Source organism: Loxodonta africana, chromosome 14 (genome assembly GCF_030014295.1).
Source record: "Loxodonta africana isolate mLoxAfr1 chromosome 14, mLoxAfr1.hap2, whole genome shotgun sequence".
Lineage (NCBI taxonomy): Eukaryota > Metazoa > Chordata > Mammalia > Proboscidea > Elephantidae > Loxodonta > Loxodonta africana.
This window is the reverse complement of record NC_087355.1, coordinates 4,555,076-4,572,575: the sequence shown is the minus strand read 5'-3', so window position 1 is coordinate 4,572,575 and position 17,500 is coordinate 4,555,076.

Here is a 17,500-nt window from a genome sequence, read left to right as displayed (position 1 = left end):
AGCCATGCTCTTGTAACTCCCACCCAGGTGATTGTGTGGTAGTGACCACTGCTAAGGAAGGAGAGACCCAGCAGAAGAGACCTGGCAGCAGGAGACAGCGCTTTGGGCTTCCCAGCCCACGGAGAGAGAAAGCGGAGTGCATTGCGCACAAAATGAAGGGAAAGCAGAGACCAGTGAACACTGACTGAGGGGAAAGCGGAGTGCGGTGGGCCCAGACTGAGGGGAAAGCGGGGTGCGGTGGGCCCAGACTGAGGGGAAAGCAGAGCGCATCGGGCACAGACTGAGGGGAAAGCGGAGTGCGGTGGGCACAGACTGAGGGGAAAGCGGGGTGCGGTGGGCACAGACTGAGGGGAAAGCGGAGTGCATCGGGCATAGACTGAGGGGAAAGCGGAGTGCGGTGGGCACAGACTGAGGGGAAAGCAGAGCGCATCGGGCACAGACTGAGGGGAAAGCGGAGTGCGGTGGGCACAGACTGAGGGGAAAGCGGGGTGCGGTGGGCCCAGACTGAGGGGAAAGCAGAGCGCATCGGGCACAGACTGAGGGGAAAGCGGAGTGCGGTGGGCACAGACTGAGGGGAAAGCGGGGTGCGGTGGGCACAGACTGAGGGGAAAGCGGAGTGCATCGGGCATAGACTGAGGGGAAAGCGGAGTGCGGTGGGCACAGACTGAGGGGAAAGCAGAGCGCATCGGGCACAGACTGAGGGGAAAGCGGAGTGCGGTGGGCACAGACTGAGGGGAAAGCGGGGTGCGGTGGGCACAGACTGAGGGGAAAGCGGAGTGCGGTGGGCACAGACTGAGGGGAAAGCGGAGTGCGGTGGGCACAGACTGAGGGGAAAGCGGAGTGCGGTGGGCACAGACTGAGGGGAAAGCGGAGTGCATCGGGCACAGACTGAGGGGAAAGCGGAGTGCGGTGGGCAGAGACTGCGGGGAAAGCGGAGTGCGGTGGGCAGAGACTGCGGGGAAAGCGGAGTGCGGTGGGCAGAGACTGCGGGGAAAGCGGAGTGCGGTGGGCACAGACTGAGGGGAAAGCAGAGCGCATCGGGCACAGACTGGGGAAAGCGGAGTGCATCGGGCATAGACTGAGGGGAAAGCGGAGTGCGGTGGGCACAGACTGAGGGGAAAGTGGAGTGCATCGGGCATAGACTGAGGGGAAAGCGGAGTGCGGTGGGCACAGACTGAGGGGAAAGTGGAGTGCATCGGGCATAGACTGAGGGGAAAGCGGAGTGCGGTGGGCACAGACTGAGGGGAAAGCGGAGTGCGGTGGCACAGACTGAGGGGAAAGCGGAGTGCGGTGGCACAGACTGAGGGGAAAGCGGAGTGCGGTGGGCACAGACTGAGGGGAAAGCGGAGTGCGGTGGGCACAGACTGAGGGGAAAGCGGAGTGCGGTGGGCACAGACTGAGGGGAAAGCGGAGTGCGGTGGGCACAGACTGAGGGGAAAGCAGAGCGCATCGGGCACAGACTGAGGGGAAAAGCAAGTGCATCGGGCACAGACTGAGAGGAAAGCGAAGTGAGTCGGGCACAGACTGAGGGCCAGAGAGAGGCTCTCCTGATGGAGGAGGTATATCCACAGCGTGCTTGAACCTGACTGAAATGTAACTGTTACTTCCCTAATAAACTCCAGAATTGTAGGGTCTGTGAGTTCTGTGGGGCCATTGCAATGAATTCCCTAACCCAGTAGAGCGCGCTGTGGGAGGGACAGGTGGTGTCAGAACTGGTGGAGATGGGGAGACAGGAGGCGTGTCTGAGGCAGTCTCACAGGAATCATCCTGGACTGTTGCGTCTCCTCCCGCTTCTTGAAGTTGGAGGAGGTCAGACCCTGCCCCCAAGCCATTTTTACAGTTCTGAAGATCAAGTGTCCCAGCTGCCAAGTACTTGCTCACAACCCCAGTAATAAAAACACAAAACAGAAGCAATTTGTTTCTCCACCACCAGCATCAGCAACACAGGACATCAGGCAAGTACGTAATGAACCTTTATATCTCGGTTACTCAGTCCAGTATAAAAAACCCGTTGCCATCAAGGCGATTCCGACTCAGAGCGACCCTATGGGCAGAGTAGACCACCCCATAGGTTTTCCAAGGAGTGGCTGGTGGATTCAAGCTGTCAACATTTTGGTTAGCAGGTGAACGGTTTACCACTGTACCAAGAGGACTCTTAATGCCGCTGAGGGGAATGAAAATTGGTTGAGGGGGGAAGCTATTTAAAGGATTTATGGCCCTCCGTAGCTCAACCCTACTTGATAAAATTGTATTCCTTAGAATTTATCTCATTAGGGAGAAAATGAAATAATGCATATAATTAATTAATTTTTCTTTTTTAAAAAATTAATTATTTTCAGATGGCAGTAATTTTAAAAAAAGGTTGAGAAATGCTGAAAGAGCTAATGCACAAATGCATCTTCTATTGGAATTTTCAAGTTTGGATAGATACACATTGGAAAATAGTGACACCCAAAATCAAAACACAGGATGAAGAATGATACTGGTGAATTAATTTTTTTTTAAGTTCAAGAAACTTAAGAGTGTTCTTCTTAGTTCAAGCAGATACACCAGGCCAAATGGGTGGCTCCTGTCTGGAGGCAGAAGAACGCAGGAAAGGACAGGAGCTGGTTGGAGAGACACGAGAAACTCAGGGTGGGAAGGGGGAGCGTGCTGTCACATTATCGGGATTGCAGCTATGATCACATAACGATATGTGTATAAATTTTTGTATGAGAAATTAACTTAAGCTGTAAACTTCCACCTAAAGCACACACACACACAAAAAAAGATTTAAAAAAAAAAAAAAAACTCCTCTTAAAAGGACATTATTTGGTAGATTTTCAGCTGTAATACAAACCCAGAAAAGGATGTTGGTGTTTCCACCTAGAGTCTTCTTCTTCCTCCTCCCCACTGTTCACCTGGCAAGACCATTCCATCTGGCTAAAATAGCAACTTTCTGTGGCTTATTTGAGCTAAATTAATAATTTCCTCATCTGGTTTTGTGGAACAGATACATCCTATGTATTGTCAATTATTTGATGTACTTTTTCTATTTTTTATTAAAATTAGCATGCATATTACAATCATCCTTGGCCAAGGTGTCAGTTTTATGTTTGCTATTGTCTGCTCATGCTGTCAGTAGCTTGGGATGAAATCCCAAGGACAATAACCCAGAGTGCTCTCTTAAGAAATGCGACATAAGCAACCGGAAGCTCTGGTGGTGCAGTGTTTGAAGTGCCCAGCTGCTAAATGAAATGTGGCAGTCTGCTTCTGTAAAGATTTACAGCCTTGGAAACCCTATGGGGCAGTTCTGCTCTGTCTGATAGGGTCACTATGAGTCAGAATTGACCGACGGCAGTGGGTTTACATAGCCAACACTCTTTTTTATCTGTTCTATTTCATTGTTGTTGAGAATATACACAACAGAACATATACCAACAACTCAGTGACATTGATTATATTTTTTAATTTGTGCAACCATTCTCACCCTCCTTTTTTGAATTGTTCCTTCCCCATTAACATAAACTCATTGCCCCTAAGTTTCTTATCTAATCTTTTGAGTGGCTGTTGTCAGTTTGATCGCATATAGATAGCTCTTAAGAGAGCACAATGCTCCAGGAAGATGCTCTTTATTAATTATTACTTAATAACAATTATTATTAATTATTATTTGATTAAGGAGCCTTAGTGGCCCAGTGGTTAAGCACTTGGCTGCTAACCAAAAGGTTGGTGGTTTGAACACACCACTAGCTCCACAGGAGAAAGATGTGGCAGTCTGTTTCTGTAAAGATTACAGCCTTCGAAACCCTATGGGGCAGTTCTACTCTGTCCTATAGGGCCACTATGAATCAGAATCAGCTCGATAGCAATAGGTTTGGTTAACTGATTTAAAGAAGACTTCAGGGAATATTTTTGATTTAAGGTTTAAAGACTACCTCACGGCAATATTTTGGGAGTTCCATTTATCCAGAGTGGCTACAGAAAGTCTGGCTGCCATGAGAATTTTATATTCTATCCTGCATTTTTCCCTTTTGATCAGGATTTGCCTATTGAATAACTGATCAAAATGTTCAGGAATGGTAGCTGGGCAACATCCAGTTCTTCTGGTCTCATGGTGTTATAGATTGAATTGTGTCCCCCCAAAATGTTTGTCAACTTAGCTATGCCATGATCCCCAGTATTGTGTAGTTGTCCACCGTTTTGTGATCTGATGTGATTATCCTACGTGTTGTAAATCCTAACCTTTATGCTGTTAATGAGGCAGGATTAGAGGCAGTTACATTAATGAAGCAGGACTCAATCTATAGGATTAGGTTGTATCTTAAGTCAATCACTTTTGAGATAAAAAAGAAAGAAGGCAGTAGAGAGGACAGGGACCTCTTACAACCAAAAACAAAGTGCAAGGAGCAGAGCAGCATGTCCTTTGGACCTGATGTCTCTGCTCTGAGAAGCTCCTAGCCAGGGGAAGATTGATGATAAGGACCTTCTCCCAGAGCCAACAGAGAGAGAAAGCCTTCACCTGGACCTGACGCCCTGAATTCAGACTTCTAGCCTCCTAAATTGTAATAGAATAAATTTCTGTTTGTTAAAGCCATTCATTTGCGTTATTTCTGTTATAGCAGCACTAGATAGCTAAGACACATGACAAAGGAGACAGTTGTTTATGAAGGCAATTAGCGACACATTCCATTTCCTCAGTCTAGTCATTCCTCTCCTTCTTCCTCTGTCGTTCCAGGCAAAGAGACCAATTGCTGTACCTTGGATGGCTGCTTGCAAGCCATCACCAACATTCTTTTTTTTTCTTTTTAATTGTACTTTAAGTGAAAGTTTACAGTTCAAGTTATTTTCTCATACAAAAATTTATACGCACATTATTATGTGACTCTAATTGCTCTCCCTGTAATGTGACAGCAAATTCCTCCTTTCCACCCTGTACTTCCCATGTCCATTCAACCAGCTCCTGTCCCTCTCTGCCTTCTGATCTCATCTCCGGACAGGAACTGCCCGTTTAGTCTCATGTATCTACTTGAGCTAAGAGCACAATCTTCACAAGTATCATTTTCTGTCCAGTCTAATCTTTGAAGAGTTGGCTTCAGGAATGGCTTTAGTTTTGGGCTAACAGAGAATCCAGGGGCCATGTCCTTTGGGGTCCCTCCAGTCACAGTCAGACCATTAAGTCTGGTCTTTTTACTAGAATTAGAGTTCTGCACCCCACTTTTCTCCTGCTCTGTCAGAGACTCTCTGTTGTATTCCCTGTCAGGGTGGTCATCAGTGGTACCCAGGTACCATCTAGTTCTTCTGGTCTCAGGCTGATGAAGTCTCTGGCTTATGTGGCCATTTCTGTCGCTTGGGCTCATATTTTCCTTGTATCTTTGTTGTTTTTCATACTCCTTTGCTGCTGGTGGGTTGGGACCAATTGATTCATCTAATATGGCTACTTGCTAGCTTTCAAGACCACAGACGCCACTCACCAAAGTGGCATCACCAACACTCTTGATGGAACAGAGGTCAATATTGTTTGAAAACTCAAACATCAATGACTACGAGTTGACAAATGATTCAGAGGAGCCAGACACTGAATGGAAAGAAGTTTAGGAGTATTTCAATCAATATGTGGTTGGTAGGTGCCATCGAGGCCTTTCTGACTCATAGCGACCCTATGTACAATGAACAAAACACTTCCTGGTCCTATACCATCCTCACAATCGTTATGCTTGAGCCCATTGTTGCAGACACTGTGCCAATACATCTTGTTGAGGGTTTTCGTCTTTTTCGCTGACCCTCTGCTTTACCAAGCATGATATCCTTCTCTAGGGACTGATCCCTCCTGACATGTCCAAAGTACATGAGATGAAGTCTCCTCATCCTTACTTCTAAGGAGCATTCTGGCTGTACTTTTTCAAAGACAGATTTGGTCATTCTTCTGGCAGTCCATGATATACTCAACATTCTTCGCCAACACCATAATTCAAAGGTGTCAATTCTTCTTCAGTCTTCCTTATTCATTGTCCAGCTTTCACATGCATATGAGGAGATTGAAAATACCAAGGCTTGGGTCAGGTGTATCTTAGTCTTCCAGGTGAATTCCTTGCTTTTTAACACTTAAAAGAGATCCTTTGCAGCACATTTGTCCAATGCAGTACATCGTCTAATTTCTTGACTGCTACTTCCATGGGTGTTGATTGTGAACCCAAGTAAAATGAAAGCTTTGACAATTTCAGTATTTTCTCCGTTCATCATGATGTTGCTTATTGGTCCAGTCGTGAGGATTTTTGTTTTCTTTATGTTGAGGTGTAATTCATACTGAAGGCTGTAGTCTTTGATCTTCATTAGTAAGTGCTTCAAGTCCTCTTTACTTTCAGCCAGCAAGATTGTGTCATCTGTATATTGCAAGTTGTTAAAGAGTCTTCCTCCAATCCTGATGTCACATACTTCTTCATATAGTCCAGCTTCTCCGTTTTTCTGTTCAGCATACAGATTGAATAAGTATGGTGAGAGGATACAGCCCTGGTGCACACCTCTCCTGACTTTAAACCACACAGTATCCCCTTACTCTGTTTGAACAACTGCCTCTTGGTCTATGGACAGTTTCCTCATAAGCACAATTAAGTGTTCTGGAATTCCCATTCTTTGCAATGTTATCCATAATTTGTTACTATCCACACAGTCAAATGCCTTTGCATAATCAATAAAAAAAAATAGAATACAAGTAAACCTCTTTTTGGCATTCTTTGCTTTCAGTCAAGATCTATCAAATTTCTTTCTTTCCTGTCTTTTTAATGATATCCCTCCTTTGTATAGTCAACAGAACATAAATAAACATCTTTTAGTATTCTTTGCTTTCTGTCAAGATCCATCTGAGATGAGCAGTGATATTTCTCGTACCACATCCTTTCTTCTATCCGGCTTGAATTTCTGGCAGTTCCCTGTTGATGTACTCCTGCAACCACTTTCAAATGATCTCCAGCAATGTTTTACTTGTGTGTGGTATTAATGATATGGTTCAATAGTTTCTGCATTCTGTTGGATTCCTTTCTTTGGAATGGGCACAAATATGGATCTCTTGCAGTTGGTTGGTCAGCTAGCCATCTTCCAAATTTCTTGGTATAGACAAGTGAGCACCTACAGTATAGCATCTGTTTGTTGAGACATCTCAATAGATATTCCATCCATTCCTGAAGTCTTGTTTTTCACCAGTGCCTTCAGTGCAGCTTGGACTTCTTCCTTCACATCAGTCAGTTTTTGGTCATATGCTACCTCCTGAAATGGCTGTATGTCAACCAACTCTTTTTGGTACGGTGACTCTATGTATTCCTTCCATTTTCTTTTGTTGTTTCCTGTGTCATTTAATGTCTTCCATGTAGAATTCTTCAATATTGCAACTCGAGGCTTGAATTTTTTCTTCAGTTCTTTCAGCTTGAGAAAGGCCTAGCACATTCTTCCCTTTTGATTTTCTAATGCCAGGTCTTTGCACATTTCATTATACTGCTTTACTTTGTCTTCTTGAGCTGCTCTTTGAAATCTTCAGCTCTTCTACTGCATCATTTGTTCCATTCACTTTAGCTACTCTACATTCAAGAACAAGTTTCAAAGTCTCTCCTGACATCCATTTTGGTCTTTTCTGTCTTTTTAATGACCTCTTAATTTCTTCATGTATGATGTTCTTGATGTCATTCCACAACTCGTCTGGTCTTTGATCATTAATGTTCAGTGCCTCAAACCTATTCTTGTGATGGTCTCTAAATTCAGGTGGGATGTACTTAAGGTCGCATTTTGGCTTTTGTGGACTTGTTCTAATTTTCTTCACCTTCAACTTGAACTTGCATATATGCAATTGATGGCCTGCTCTTCAGTGAGCCCCTGGCCTTGTTCTGACTGAGGATATTGAGCTTCTCCAACATCTCTTTCCACAGATGTAGTCAGTTTGATTCCTGTGTATCCCTTCTGGTGAAGTCCATGTGTGTTGTTGAAAAGGTATTTGCAGTGAAGAAGACATTGGTCTTGCAAAATTCTATCATGCCATCTCTGGCATAGTTTCTATCACCAAGGCCATATTTTCCAACTACTGATCCTTCTTCTTTGTTTCCAGCTTTTGCATTTTTATATATTTGGCTTATATTTTCATTTATACAGATGCACAAGAGTAATATTCAAATCAATGTCTAAAGGATATTAAGTTCTTTCCATGAGTACAAAATAGTAATTTTAAGAAATACAAGAAGAGCAACATCACTAAAAATGGCAGAGTAGGAAACTTCAAGAGCTGCATTGCTCCACAAAATCAACTGGCAAAAGCTGTGCAGATCAATTTTCTCAGAACTCTGAAATTTATTCACAAACTTACAACAGAAGCTGCTGCATTGCAGTAAAAGAGCTCTGTGACATTTTAAATTGCCAACTTACTGTCCCCCATGTCCCATATCAGTCATAGCCATTAAGATAGCAGCTTACATTCCTAGTGCAGGATGCCACTGCCAGGAGGAGCAATATGGACCTTAATCTCATAGAATTATGGTATTGTGTGTCGGACCTGTCTTAGAGCTCCATGTAGAATCATTGCAAGGGCTTGCCTTTGTTTCATCTGACTTGTAGCCTTTCCAGGTCTGGGGTGGCTCCCTGGGTGGTGTTTGCTGAAAGCATTTAAAGTCAAAGTATTGGCTGCAGCAGCCTGGGGCAAGCAAAAGAAAGGCTGAAATGCAAAGAGATTGGGAAAGGAGATGTGTGTTTACCAGAGAATTGAGTAGGCCACACACATGCCCAGGTGGGCTGCATGCTCAGAAAAGGCCTGAGAAGGCTCTAAACTTTCACCTCTGGCTGAGCTTCAGGCTCTATGCAATTAAGAAGTGAAGTCTTGGCAGATGTGTAAAAGGCCTAGCTAAGCACTGAAGAGTGCCTCAACACAGAGCCAATCTGCAAAGGCTGGAAGATTATTTCTTTCTCTTTTCTATTTACGATTCCAGGCATTTAAGATAACCCTGTCAAAACATCAGCTAACCACTAAGCTAAAGGAACAAGTACTTCAGTGGCCACATATAATGCAGAATACAGACTTTATAAAATTAATTTAGAAAAGTCAGTAAACAAATGACTAAAACCCACAACAAGCAACAAAAACCCTGGGGATGGGGGAGGGGAGCGGGATTTCCAGTCTTAACAGAGTTGTCTAGTTTTCAGCAAAAAATTACAAGGCATGCAAATAAACAAGAATTACAATTCATTCACAGGAAAAGGAAAATTAATAGAAACCCTCCCTGAGGAAGTTCAGACATGGAATTTACTGTCTTAAATATACTCAAAAAACCATAGGCAAAGAACTGAAAGAAACCAGAATAATGTGTCATCAAATAAAAAAAAAAATAGAGAATATCAATAAAGAGACATAAAAAGGAACTGAAAAGTACAAAACGTGAAATGAAAAATTCACTAGATGGGTTCAACAGCAGGTCAGAGCAACAGAAAGAATCCGCAAACTCGAAGACAGGTCAATTGAGATTGTCCAGTCTGAAGATCAGAAACTGAAAATAATTAAGCAAAACGAACAGAGCCTAAGACGTGGAATATCATCAAGCATACCAACATACACATAATGGGCACACCAGAAGGAAAACACAGAGATGGGGCAGAAAGAATATTTAAAAAATTAATGGTTGAAAACTTCCTAAATATGATCCAAGATATGAATCTATGCATCAAAGAAGTTCAATGAAATTTAACAGGAGAAACTCAAGACAGATTTACACTGAGACACAGTATAGTCAAATTATTGAAAACCAAAGAAAAAGAGAAAATCTTAAAAGTAACAAGAGAGAAGCCACTCATCACATACAAGGAACCCTCAAAATTATTAGCAGCTAATTTTTCTTCAGAAACCGTGGACAGCAGTGGGATGACTTATTTAAAGTGCCAAAAGAAACAAAATTGTCAATTCTATATCCAGCAAAATTATTCTTCAAAAACGAAGGAGAAATTAAGACATTCCTAAGTGAATGAAAACTGATGAAGTAGACCTGTCTTACAAGAAATGCTAAAGGGAGTCCTTTAAGATGAAAGAAAGAATACTAGAGAATAACTCAAAGCCATGTGAAGAAATAAAGGACAATGGTAAAAGTAGCTATAGTTAAATATAAAAGGCAGTAGTATTGTTTTTTGGTTTGTAACACCTCTTTTTTTGTCTATACGATTTAAAAGACAAGTTCATAAAACAGTAATAATAGATCTATGTTAATGGACACACAACGTATAAAGATATAATTTGTGAAAATAACAACAAGAAGAGTTTTTATAAACTATTGAAACTCAGCTGGTATTAATTCAAACATGATTGTTAAAAAGTTAAGATGTTAAATTGTAATTGATATAGCAACCACTAAGGAAAACACTAAAAAATATATACAGTAAAATAAAGGAGAAAAGAATCAAAATGCTACACTAGGAAACATCAGTTATTCCCAAGGAAGGCAGTAATGGAGGAACTAAGGAACAAAAAAATATAAATACATACAGAAAACAAACGGCAAAATTGCAAATGTCCTTCCTTATAAGTAATTGCTTTTAATATAAATTCATTAAACGCTCCAATTACAAGGCAGAGATTGGCAGAAAAAATTACATATATATGTTTCGTTAGATGCTGTTGAGTCAGTTCTGACTCACAGAGACCCTATGTAAAACAGAAACACTGCCCAGTCCTGCACCATCCTCAAAATCATTGCTATGTTTATATGTATACTATGTACTGTCTTCAAGAAACTCGCTTTAGGGCAAGGCCTCCCCAGTTATGTGCTGCCCCTGCTGGCCTTTTATTGTTGTTTGTTTCTTCTCTTTTTCTTCCTTCCTTTCTTCCTTTCCTTTTTCCCACCCATCTAGCTCCATGTGCCATGCCTGCCCCTTTTCAGTGGGCTGTGTTGCACCACTTGGCTAGAAAGCCACTAGCACTCAGCCTCCCTGGGTCTGTGTTGCCCCCACCAGCTGGCTCCTTCAGCGCAAAATTTTTTTTGTTTCTTTCTTCTCTCTCCCTTCCTTTCTTTCCTTTCTCCCACCTGTCTAGCCCTGTATGCCATCCCCACCCCTTCCTGAAGAGCCATGCTGCATTACTCGGCTAGACAGCCACTGGCACACAGCCTCCGCAGGTCAATGCTGCCCCCTCAGCACTGTATGTTTTTAGTTTTTTTTTCTGTTTCTTCTCTCTCTCTCCTTTCCTTCCTTTCCTTTCTCCCACCCACCTAGCCCTGTGCATTGCCCCTGCCCTTTCACAAAGGGCCATGCTGCACTGCTTAGCTAGAGATCCACTGGCACATGACCTCTCCAGGTCTGTGCCACCCCCATAGGCTCGCTCCCTCAGTGCCATTTTTTTCCACTTGTTTTTGTCTCTCTCCCTTCCTTCCTTTTCTTTCTCATGCCCACCAGCCCCATGCACTGTCCAGGGCTGTGCTGCACCACTCAGCTAGAGAGGCACTGGCACATGGCCTCCCCAAGTCTGCACCGAACCCACTGGCCAGCTCCCTCAGTGCCATATTTTTTTCTTTTTCTTTATCTTTCTTCTCCGTTTTCCTTCTCCCTCCCACCTAGGCCCTGCACTGCCTCCGCCCCTTCCTGAAGGTCTGTGCTGTGCTACCCAATGAGAGAGACACCATCTTGCTGCCACCTCAATTACACTCCTCCCCCAATGGCCAGCTCCCTCAGCACTATACTTTTTTGTTATTATTATTTTTGTTGTTGTTTTGGTTTGTTTCTTCTCTCTTTCCTTTTCCTTTGTCTAGAACACCTAGTCCCGTACATGGCCTATATCTCTTCTCAGCAGGCTGAGCTGCCCTGCTTGGCTAGAGAGCCATTAGCACACAGCCCCCTGGGGTATGCTCTGCCCCCACCCACAAAATCCCACCATGCCACCATTTTATTTACTTTTTTCTTCATTTTATCTGCTTGTATTTGCTTCTGTTTCTCTCCCTTCTTTAACCCACTTGCCTACACATATCACATCCTCTCCCTCCCCTCTTGCCTATATGTACCCCAAGTGGCAATGGTGCAGACCCCTGGACCCAAGGACCCTACCCCACACTACCATCCAGCCCCACCAGACACAATTCATGCCACAAACGACCCATCCCTGCCCCTCCTCCATTGCTGGACCTGCCCTGCTGCACCATAGTTGAGCTACTGGCCCTGCCCACCTGGACAAGATAGTGAGAAGCATCATGTCCACAGATGAGAAAGCAATAAAACATCCTCAGCCTGCCTTCCTAGACATAACCAAATAAAACAAAAAAGCAGGAGAAAACAAACAAATGTACAATCAATAAGTGAAGAAAATACTTACTGAATGCCCCAGATCCAGGAGACAATATCAAAAAATATATTTAAAAAAAGGACAGGATTGCTCTAATAAGAGACCAAAATGAAACACAAGATGACCCTCTAGTACAAGAGAAGGCACTGGAACTACCTGATAAGGGAATCCGAAAGTCTAATATTCAGGACTCTCCAAGAAATTAGGAAAGAGATGAAGGAAAACACAGACAAAACTAAGGAAAAAATAGACAAAACCATGGAAAATAGAAACAAAATCAGGGAAAACACAAAGCAACTAAAGAATTCAGGAAAATAATACAGGAATAAAAAGTCAAAATAAATAACTAGAAATCATACAAAAACAGCAATTAGAAATCCAAAAGATAAACAACAGGATTTCAGAAATTGACAGTGCAATAGAAGGTTTTAGGAGCAAAGTTGAAATATCAGAAGACAGGATCAGCAAAATTGAAGACAAATTCTTGGATACCACTTTGAGAAAAAATCAGAGAAAAGAATGAAGAAAACCTGAGAATGATGTGGACTACACTGAAGAGCAAAAGTTTGTGCATGATTGCGTCCCATACCGTGGGGGGGGGGGAGGACTGAAAACACAGAGAGGATCATTGAAAATTTGCTGACAGAAAACTCCAAGTATCATGAAAGATGAAAAGGTGACCATATAAGAAGGTCAACAAACCCCATATAGGGTAGACCCCAAAAGAAAATCAGCAAGATATATCATAATCACACTCACTAAAACCAAAGACAAAGAAAGAATCCTGAAAGCAGCTTAAGAAAAACAAAGAGTCACATACTAGGGAGAACAATAAGACTAAGTACTGATTGCTCAGCCGAAACTGCAGGCAAGAAGACAATGGGATGACACCTACGAAACCTTGAAAGAAAAAAATTTCCAATCAAGAATAATATATCCTGCAAAACTCTCACTGAAATATGATGGCAAAATTAGGACATTTTTAGAAAAACAGAAATTAAAGGAATATGTAAAAACTAAACCAAACTTACAATATTACTAAAGGAAGTCCTTCAGTTAGAGAACAAACATCAGACAACAACCTGAATCTGGGACACAGGACAGCCTCAGTCAGATACCAACCTCAAGGATAAACTAAAACTAAAAAATTTACAACACAGAAACAGAGACATCAATCTGTAAATGACAACAATCTCTGAATCTCTGAACAACAAAAGAGGGAATAAATGGTGTAGGTGTACAGCTTTAAAATGGAGAGGAAGCCAAGGTGATACCAAATAATAAAAGCCAGGTTTAAACTTGGAAAAATCGGGGTAAATTTCAAGGTAACCACAAAGAAAGTTAACAAGCCTAGTCATCAAAATGAAGAAAAACATAAAGTCTCAGTAAACACAAAATCTACAAAAAAAAAAAAAAAAAAAAATCCACAAACAAAAGGAATTCAGCACCGGAGAGTAAGAGGAACAAAGAAAACCCCAGTACCACAAAAAAAAAAAAGCACTACAAAATGACAGCAATAAACTCACACCTATCCCTAATGACACTGAACTTAAATAGATTAAATGTACCCTTAAAAAGACAGGCAGAATAGATATAAAAACAGGACCCATCAATATGCTGTCTACAAGAGCCAGTTAGCAAGACACAAGATAAACATAGAAAAAATCATTTGGATTCCTATACACCAATAAAGAGAATGTCAAAAAGAAAATCACCAAATCAATAGACACAAGGGTATAAATATATTAAAAATCAAAGGATGGGAAAAAATATATTAAGCAAATAGCAACCAAAAAAGACCAAAGGTGGCAGCACTAATCACAGATAAAATAGACTTTATAACAAAATCCATCATAAAAGACAGGAAACGACATTATATAATAATTAAAGGGACAATCCTCCATGAGGACATAACCATAATAAATATCTATGCACCCAACGGCAGGGTTCCAAAATACATAAAACAAATTCTAACAGCACTGAAAAGAAAAATTGACAGTTCCACAAAAATATTAAAAATATTAAAAATATTAGGGGGCTTCAATATGCCCTCTTGGTAAAGGATGGAAAATCTAGAAAGAAACTCAACAAAGATACAGAAGATTTAAAGACCACAATCAAACTACTTGATCTTATAGACATATATAGAACTGTCCACCCAAAAGCAGCAAAGTATACATTCTTTTCCAAAGCACATGGAATGTTCTCCAGAATAGACCACATCTTAGGCCACAAAGCAACCCTCAACAAAATCCTAAACAGTGACATAATACAAGGCATCTTCTCTGATCACACCACCACAAAAGTAGATACAGGAAGAGCAAAGAAAAAAAAATACATGGGAACTGAACAACGCTTTGCTTAAAAGCCACTAGGTAATAGAAGAAATCAAAGATGGAATAAAAAAAAATTCCTAGAATCAAATGAGAAGAAAAACACATCATACCAAAACCTTTGGAACACAGCAAAGGCAGTGCTCAGAGGTCAATTTATAGCATTAGATGCACACATCATAAAAGAAGAAAGAGACAAAATAAAAACATTAGCTATACAACTAGAACAAATAGGAAGAGAACAGCAAAAGAAGCCCACAGTCACGAAAAGAAAGGAAATAATAAAGATCAGAGCATAAATAAATGAAATACAAAATAGAAAACAATAGAAAAAATCAACAAAACTGAAAGTTGGTTCTTTGAAAGGATCAACAAAATTGACAAACCACTGGCCAAACTCACAAAAGAAAAATAGGAGAGGGAGAAAATAACCCAAATAAAAAATGAAATGGGGGACATTACAACAGACCCACTGAAATAAAAAGAATCGTAACAGAGTACAATGAAAACTTACACTCTAACACATTTGAAAACCTAGAGGAAATGGACAAGTTTCTAGAAACACACTACCTACCCAAACTAACACAAATGATGTTGAAAATCTGAACAGACCCATAACAAGATAAGAGATTAAAAAGGTAATAATAATAATAAAAAAAAAAAATCCCAACATAAAAAAGTCCTGGCCCAGATGGCTGCACTGAAGAATTCTACCAGACATTCAGATTGCACACACCAGTACTACTCACACTATTTCAGAACATAGAAAAGGGGTATTTCTGAATTCCTTCTATGAAGCCAGCATAACCAATACCAAAACCAAGCAAGCCAAAAAAACCAAACCCACTGCCATCGTGTCGATTCCAACTCATAGCGACCCTATAGGACAGAGTAGAACTGCCCCATAGAGTTTCCAAGGAGCGTCTGGCGGATTAAACTGCTGACCTCTTGGTTAGCAGCCATAGCACTTAACGGCTACGCCACCAGGGTTTCCAAACCAAGCAAAGACACCACAAAAAAGAAAATTATAGGTAATATCTCTCATGAATATAGATACAAAACTTCTCGACAAAATTCTAGCCAATAAAATTTAGCATCATATAAAAAAATAAATATGCCACAACCAAGTGGAATTCTTATTTTTTTATGCAAGAATGCTTCAACATTAGAAAATCAATAGATGTAATTCACCACGTAAATTAAACAAAAGAATCATATCATCATCTCAATTGAAACATAAAAGGCATTTGATAAATTCCAACACCCATCCCTGATAAAAACTCTCAATAAAATAGGAATAGAAGCAGAATTCCTCAACATAAAGGGCATGAGTCGGAATTGACTCGACGGCACTGGGTATACAAAACCAACAGCTAACATCATTCTCAATGGAGAGAGGCTGAAAACATCCCCCCCGGGAACAGGGACAAGAAAAGAATGCCCTTTATTACCACTCCTATTTAACATTGGCTGGAAGTCCTAGCTGGAGCACTAAGGTGAGAAAAAGAAATGGGGCATCCAAATTGGAAAGGAAGAAATAAAACTATCCCTATTCATAGATGATATGATCCTACACATAGGGACTCCAAAAGACCCCACAAGAAACTACTGGAACTAACAGAAAGATTCAGCAGGTTAGCAGGACACAAGATAAACATACAAAAATCAGTTGGACTCCTATACACCAATAAAGAGAACGTCAAAAAAAAATCACCAAATCAATGCCATTTACAATAGCTCTCAAGAAGATAAAATACTTATGAATAAATCTAACCAGGGACGTAAAAGACCTATACAAAGAAAACTACAAAACACTGCTGCAAGAAACCAAAAGAGATCTACATAAATGGAAAAACATGCCATGTTTAGGGATAGATAGACTCAACGTTGTGCAAATGTCAGTTCTACCCAAAGCAATCTACAAATGCAATGCAATCCTGATCCAAATACCAAGAGAATTCTTTAATGAGATGGAAAAACTAATCATCAACTTTGTATGGAAGGGAAACAAGTAAGTAAAACACTATTAAAGAAGAATAAAGTAAGAGGCCTCCCACCTCCAGACCTCAGAACCTACTATATGGCTACGGTATTCAAAACAGCCTGGTACTGGTAAAATGACAGACACACTGACCAATGGAACAATTGAAAACCCAGATAAACTTATCCACCTAAGGTCACCTGATCTTCGACAAAGACCCAAAGACCATTAAATGGGGAAAAGACAGTCTTTTTAACAAATGTTCTGGCAAAACTGGATGTTCATCCGTAAAAAAATGAAACAAGACCCAATCCTCACACCATACCAAAAAAAAAAAAAAAAAATCAAAAGGATCAAAGACATAAATATATAAAAACAAAAGCTATAAAGATCATGGAAGAAAAAATAGGGTCAATGCTACCCAGTAAACCCAGTGCTGGAGACCCTAATATACGGCATAAACAGGATACAAACCATAACAAACAATACACAAACACCAGTAGATAAGCTAGATAACTAAGATCTTCTAAAAATTAAACACTTATGCTTCCCAAAAGACTTTACCAAAATAGCAAAAAAGAACCTACAGACGGGGAAAAAAATTTGGCTATGGAGTACCCAACGAAGGTATAAGCTCTAAAATATATAGGAAAATCCAATGCCTCTACAACAAAAGACAAATAATCCAGTAAAAATGAGCAAAGGATATGAACACACACTTCACCTAGGAGGGCATTCAGGCAGCTAACAGACATAGGAAAAGCTCATGATCACTGGTTATTAGAAAAATACAAATCAAAACTACAAAGAGATACTATCTCACCCCAGCATTACTGGCACGAATCAAAAAAAAAAAAAAAAAAAAAAAACAGAAAATGCCAAATGTTGGAGAGGCTGAGGGGAAATTGGAACTCTTGT